At 40.6% G+C, this 7,682-nt stretch overlaps 1 long non-coding RNA gene across 1 annotated transcript in view; it reads right to left on the bottom strand.

The window, feature by feature from the left end:
* Positions 1-5,767: 5,767 nt before the first annotated feature.
* Positions 5,768-7,682, bottom strand: part of LOC127501148 (uncharacterized) — a 38,849-nt gene continuing 36,934 nt past the window's right edge. Inside the window, exon 4 of the long non-coding RNA XR_007926530.1 lies at positions 5,768-5,858. This is a non-coding gene — a long non-coding RNA (uncharacterized LOC127501148). The remainder of the gene's footprint in view (positions 5,859-7,682) is intronic.

Genomic DNA, 7,682 nt, shown 5'->3' with positions numbered 1-7,682 from the left:
ACAAGAAGCTGACGCTTCACAAAGACATTACTGACAAGAACTGATTCATTCAGCTGACTGAAACCAACTCAGTCTGATTCACTGAATCATGTATCCAGCAACACTGTGTCCTTTTTATTTTGTAGCAACAACTGTGTCTAACAAACACTACTGTAACTCAATATCTCAGAGCCAGTGAACAGTTTTTGGTTCCCTGAACCTTCCGAGAACATAATAAAAGGCTATTTTTCTACCCTGATTTTAGCCCTCTGGTCTGAATGCTCTGTTTGAAGGGGCGTGTCTGCTGTGAGACTTCAAATGTAAACGCCCACTGCTGTGATTGGCATGACATGTTTGCAGATGAAATAAGACTTACATACGGAACTGGTGCTGCCAGGCAGTTAGGGTTTGACCCCCACTGCGAAAACTTCACCGTGTTTTTACTATGAGGGCCTACAGCTGTCAAGATTAACTAATCGTGAAAAGTGTTGATTATAGCACTATATTTAGGTCTACTCCTGTGGCATGAAAGCTTGCAGCAAAGAGCATTGTAGCTGATGACAGACAGCCTGTTGATCGTGTGATGGCAGAGAACTTGGTTTCTGCACTCTTACAAATAATTCTATGATTACTAACAGTGCAAACATGGTACAGTTAGAGATTCATAACGGGAGTTTTGGCGAGAGTTCAGATAGACTTGTGCTGTGTGATCGACAGCTTCAGCCATTATAAAGAAAGCGTTCTTTGATCGCTTTCTGTATATAGTTTAATCATAATTTAAAAATGCATAAATACTCAGTACATATCAAGCGATCTGCAATAACAGACAAAGCAATCATGACAACTCTCGGAAGATTGTTAGCATGGTAATGGATATGACAATGTTAATATATTTGGTCTTGGTGGAATAGATCTGCTACGCTGCTGCTGATTATTGCTGCTGCTGCAGAGCAAGAACAAGAACTTTCTTCTGCCATACAGTACATACACCGATACGCTGCTGCTAGTAAGACATAGTGCTGCTGCACAGATAGCATATATCAATAACCCATAGCAGATCTATACAGGTGGAGCTGGGGAAGGTGGAGGGTTTTAGAGGAACTCTGCTATAGTGAATGTAACCAGACATTTAAATGTGTGAGCAACAAGCTCATTGGCTGCAGATGTGACATGGACCAGTCAGCTTATAATTATGTAATTATCATCAGCTTGCGTTAAGACCCATCAGCCTGTGCCATCTAGAGTTTCATGACAGAACTATGTATTTACTCACACTTGTGTGGTGCGACATTACTGTCAGATCCAATATAGTCGGCACAGCATCGTCTTTTAGGTTCAATCTAGCTGAAAATCCATCTGAATTGTGCCTTGTTTGTAAATGAATCCGCGGTAAAAATTAAGTGAACAAAGGACCAAGTTCTTACTGACGCGGTCTGGAACTTCATTAAAAATAAAGTTCATCCACTCTTTCCTAATGTTGGGATCAGAAGGATGGCAATACAAAGACTGTGTTTTTCTACAATCTGGCACTGCACAGTGTCTTGTTGTCTTCTGAGCCATCTTTATAGTTTGGTTTCTGCGTAGACTTTTCTTTTTAAGTTTGCTGAACGTTCTCTTAACGTTTTCCCCTTTATTCTAATATACTTTACTCTGCTGTATGTCAGGAGTTAATTGTTAAATAAATAATGAACAATTATCAAATTTTATGTTAAAATGAACAATTATCCCTGTAGAGGACAAGCCGTAGAGCTAAAGATGACTGATGTGCTCTACATAAACGAGTGTAAATGGACGAGATGTGATTCTCTGTAATTAACGACATCAGGATCATCGTTAGAGTGACAGTGTGGAATGTGTGAGTGCAGTGTGAATGATCCTGATGTGTGTGTGTGTGTGTGTGTGTGTGTCATTATAATGCTCATTAGCATTAGGTTGTACTGAGATGATCTATGTGTCTCTGAGGAACACAATAGCTCTCGCCGTCTCTCACTCTCTGGCGCTCTCGTCCTTTTGCTTTGAAGGACCTCTGAAACTCCCACATGTCATTAGCTGCACTGAGTGAAAACATTGAATCATGGGATACCTGTCATCTTAGGTCTAACCAGACGGTGAGTTAATCAGAACTCTTACATGACGACACGTGTGTCCATCAGCACAGACACAGCTCTGATCTACTGCAAACGTTCAGCCCAGGCCCGGATTGGCTAATCGGGAGCTTCGGGAGAATTCCCGGTGGGCCGGTCTGTTTTTTTGGCCGCGAGGGCCAGTGTTGTCATGGCACTGGGTTGAAATATGGATGCTATAGAAACTGTCGATGCAGCCAAATGTACTAAGCTGAGTACCTTTTTCCTTAAAACCAGTCAGTGGCAGATTTAGGCATGGGCGACATGGGCACGGGGCACTGCGCAAGAAAAAAAAAAAAAAAACATATGCGCGATCGTGTTTTTACCTCTCATTTTCACTTTCATGTCACCGTGTGGGTCAATTAAGCAGGTCGGGAGGGACTCAGAGTGTGTGCCCAGAGAAGAACTCTCCCTCAAAAGTATACGAGAAGAAGGGATGAGGTGACGTCTGTAGGGAGAGTGGGAGGGGGACAAGTTCTACAGTATCTCACAGAAGTGAGTACACCCCTCACATTTTTGTAAATATTTTATTATATCTTTTCATGTGACAACACTGAAGAAATGACACTTTTCTACAATGTAAAGTAGTGAGTGTACAGCTTGTATAACAGTGTAAATTTGCTGTCCCCTCAAAATAACTCAACACACAGCCATTAATGTCTAAACCGCTGGCCACAAAAGTGAGTACACCCCTAAGTGAAAATGTCCAAATTGGGCCCAAAGTGTCAATATTTTGTGTGGCCACCATTATTTTCCAGCACTGCCTTAACCCTCTTGGGCATGGAGTTCACCAGAGCTTCACAGGTTTCCACTGGAGTCCTCTTCCACTCCTCCATGACGACATCACGGAGCTGGTGGATGTTAGAGACCTTGACCTCCACCTTCCGTTTGAGGATGTCCCACAGATGCTCAATAGGGTTTAGGTACCCTCAGCTTCTTTTGCAAGGCAGTGGTCGTCTTGGAGGTGTGTTTGGGGTCAATATCATGTTGGAATACTGCCCTGAGGCCCAGTCTCCGAAGGGAGGGGATCATGCTCTGCTTCAGTATGTCACAGTACATGTTGGCATTCATGGTTCCCTCAATGAACTGTAGCTCCCCAGTGCTGGCAGCACTCATACGTCTATTTCCCAAACACAACCTCTGGATATGACGCTGAGCACGTGCACTCAACTTCTTTGGTGGACCGTGGCGAGGCCTGTTCTGAGTGGAACCTGTCCTGTTAAACCGCTGTATGGTCTTGGCCACCGTGCTGCAGCTCAGTTTCAGGGTCTTGGCAATCTTCTTATAGCCTACGCCATCTTTATGTAGAGCAACAATTCTTTTTTTCAGATCCTCAGAGAGTTCTTTGCCATGAGGTGCCATGTTGAACTTCCAGTGACCAGTATGAGAGAGTGAGAGCGATAACACCAAATTTAACACATTCACACCTGAGACCTTGTAACACTAATGAGTCACATGACACCGGGGAGAGAAAATGGCTAATTGGGCCCAATTTGGACATTTTCACTTAGGGGTGTACTCACTTTTGTGGCCAGCGGTTTAGACATTAATGGCTGTGTGTTGAGTTATTTTGAGGGGACAGCAAATTCACACTGTTATACAAGCTGTACACTCACTACTTTACATTGTAGAAAAGTGTCATTTCTTCAGTGTTGTCACATGAAAAGATATAATAAAATATTTACAAAAATGTGAGGGGTGTACTCACTTCTGTGAGATACTGTAAATCAACACTAAATTATGGTAGGAAAAATGGTCTAAGCTACCAGAGGCCGATTTAGGTAGCCTAAATAAATAAAAAGGAAGACTGGAAAAATGCAAAAGATAAGGCATATATGCAGCTATTTGTCATATCGTAATAATAGTACGCAAATGATAAAATATAGGGCCTATCACTTATGTTATGCTATGTTGCTTGCTAATATGCTACACATTGGGCAACAATATTCATTTTTCTGTCCAACTAGCTTACATAACCAGACAGTAAAATGTGATTTTGTAACTTTTTTTACACAAATGTGATATCGCTCATTTTAATATTTTTACTGTAAAGCTGTGCAGTTTTGGGGGATTTATGGTACTTTTTGTTATTTATTTGCCTCAATTTGTAATAATTGTATATAATAAGTATTTACATTTATATAAAATAGCAACATTTTTATGTTAAAGCCACATTTCTCAATTTCATTCACAGTGATAGACATGAAAAATGTGCCTGGGTTTAGTGGACAATTGCTGCCATCTACTGAAAAGTAAACACTTTAAAAAAATTAAAATAACATGCATTTTAACTACAGCCACTAGATGGCTAGAGAATTAATCAATGGTTCATGTTATAAAATCATTATTATAACAATAAAAATCACTCTATATCAAATTTTAGCATTTTTTGTACTAAGCTAGAACCGAGAGTACAATAAATGAAGACGATGAGACGGCCGGTAAGCTAACGTTAAGCTAGTTAGGAGCAGTGCATTTATGAACACCAGATTCTTACAGAAAATAGATTCTGATACTGTTAAACATTACGTTGTGCTGTTGTAAAGAATACTGTTATTAACTGTTCTAATAAATCTTCACTGTGAAGTAACACTTAGGCTATTTTGCACTGAATTGGAAATGATGGTATTTTTGAAAAGAACAATTTATTACAAGGCTGTGGAGAACAGTGCACTATCGCAGACTTATATACTGAGGTTTTAATTATATTATATTAATATAGTCAGTCAGGAATTAAAGTGGGCTGGTCTAAGGCATGAAACTCCAGGGCTGAAAATGAGTCCCACTCCAGCCCTGGTTCAGCCCTAGACCAGCACTACATTCAACTCTTCATCATCCTCGTCATCCTCATGAAGGAGTCCCATGTTCCAGACTGTGTGATTTTCCTAATCCTGGATTAGAAGAGCTGGAACAAACACATTCAGGACTCAGCAATGCACACGCTCACTCAATCTGGGAAGAGTTTAGTTAGTGCACTTTAGTTTACGCAGCTTATGAGCTTCCATTTGTGCCAAAAACAGTTAACTGCTTTCTGCTATATACATTCGTCCATGACTACAGTCATTGTGTACTTATAAATTAGTATGTTGATGTGTTATGAACAAGTAATGTTAAAGGGTTAATTCATCTTTATATTTATAAAGCACTTTGTCAACACGGCCAAAGCTATAATTAAAGTGTATTGTTCTTATTCACACAAAATCACACAGTCTTCACAGGAAACAAGTGTGTGAGTTAGTGGTCTTTTGTAGATTAGTCCATAAATAGAGACGTGAGAATGACTGTCACACCTTCATTCACTCACATTCACGGAGCGTCCAGGGATTTTATTTATGTCACACAGGAATATGAATAAACCAGCGAATCATCCGCGTCCCCAAACGCCTCCAGAGACGCTCTCGTGTCCCTCCTCATCTCATCTCGCCTATCTTTAACTCGCAACATCACAACTTCAACAAAGAACTGATTTTTTTAGCCTCATTGTGGGACAAAATGACAAAAAACAACAAGAAGAACAAAACCAAGCTGATCAGTGCTGTCAAACTCGCCTGCTATTTCACTTGGTTTATTACAAAAACAATTATATAACAGTACTGAACACACACACACACACACACACACACACACACCACAGAACTAAATACAACATCACACACACTTGCCTGCTCAGGTCACATGGGGTCAGGGGTCATCCTGAAGTCAGGGCCGCCATCATGTGACGTCTTAAACATGTTCCTCACGAATAGAAGCGCATCGCTATAGAAACAAAACAAAACTTTCAGATTTTCATTAACATTTATTAAACCTACTAAAAATATGATTTTAAAGGAGACAGAAATAGATGGTGAGGTGTTTCACACGCAGATGTTATGAAAAACAAGATCTTGAGAAAATATATTCATCAAAACAAGAAAAAAAAGCTGATGATGATCAGAAGAACATCCATCTATCTATCTATCTATCTATCTATCTATCTATATCTGTCTGTCTCTCTATGCAAATGAAGTGAAGTTTTGTCTTTGATGGATTAAACACTCTAGATGAGTTTTAAACTGTCAGACATTTCAAGCACACACACACACACACACACACACACACACACACACACACACACACACACACACACTCATCTGCTGTCTGGTAATGATTCATTAGCATGAACGACTGAAGAACATTTAAACACTGACTTCAATTTACACACGCATTTATGAAGCACTTTCAATTTCCGAATGCCTCAGATGAATTAAACAGTGAAACAATAAAGGGCCGAATTCATTCGCTTAATTTCCTCTACATCAATCCGGTGCATTAATGCTTCATAAGAGGTTCTGCGCAGAACATCCAAACAACAGGACGAACGAAAGGTGACCTTTGACCTTCAGGCTCACAGATGGACACGAGCGCACGATGGGGTCAGATGGACGGGTTTCATTCTCGTCTGTTTTCATGTCCGTTGTGATAGCGAGTTTATTCATAGGACGCTTTTAATACTCTTCTGGCGCTCACTTTCGTTCTCTCTTCCGTTTCTATTCTGATCCGCTCGTGTTTTTTCACAGGCCTAATGGAACACACGGATCTGACGACGCTCACATTTACCTGCGACTCACAATGGAAAATGCTCTCTCTTCTGAAATATCTGAGCGGAGAGTATCTGGGTATGAACCCGCAACATCAGTGAGGTCACTTCCTGTCTTTCACTCTGTTTTTGTGTGCTTGTGCATTATGTCTTTGCTTAAGTGAGATGTATTTTTATCCAGATGCAGGTCTTCATGAAATTCTCACCAGCGAGATGAATCAGAGATCACTCACTGATAAAGAAAAACATCCCGAATATGCTGGAACGCCATTAGAAACACTTCAAACACGCAGCCTCAATTCATTAAGTAACTGTTTTATTGGTGTTGTGTGAACAATTGTGACACGCGTCTGTTTTTCTTCTGATTCATATGAATGTGTGGATGAGGGTGTAGGTGTGACGTGAAGGTCAGTAGGGATGTATTACAGAGACCCTGAGATCTATAACTTTTCAAACAGCTGAAATATTAGCCGTGAGTCACAAGACCTTGATCATATTCAGAATGTCATTGTGTTGAAGTCAGTCTGGTAAAATAGTAAAATAACATCATTTCCTCTTCCTTTGCCTGCCACATCATATTAAACACCCGCCCCTGATATCTGACCTTATTTCACTCCGAATCTCGCCTTAACAGTCAGTGAAAACCTTGTCGTATTTACATTTAGGCTCACATTTAATTGAGACACAGCAACAGTAAAACGACAGAGCGAGAGATTCAGTTCACAGCTGCAGTACGTTTTATTGAGCCAGATGGCTGTGGCTGAAGTTAATCTCTTAATTAACAGAACAATACACACAACAACCCCACACACACACACACACACAGAAATCTGGATGAATCTACTGTACTGGATCAGTTAATCTGACTGACCTCATGAGATCCTGCCAGATTCACACTGTCCCGACCAAGTGTGCCACACACGTCCTGAAACGTGAAGCCAGAAAGTTTTGATTGCCCCCAGGTGGCTGGAGACAGTATAGCTCATAAACCCCACCCTCTCCAT

This window comes from Ctenopharyngodon idella, chromosome 19, assembly GCF_019924925.1.
Source record: "Ctenopharyngodon idella isolate HZGC_01 chromosome 19, HZGC01, whole genome shotgun sequence".
Taxonomy (NCBI): Eukaryota; Metazoa; Chordata; class Actinopteri; order Cypriniformes; family Xenocyprididae; genus Ctenopharyngodon; species Ctenopharyngodon idella.
The sequence above is the reverse complement of the archived record's forward strand: the minus strand, read 5'-3'. Positions and strand labels throughout refer to the sequence as shown.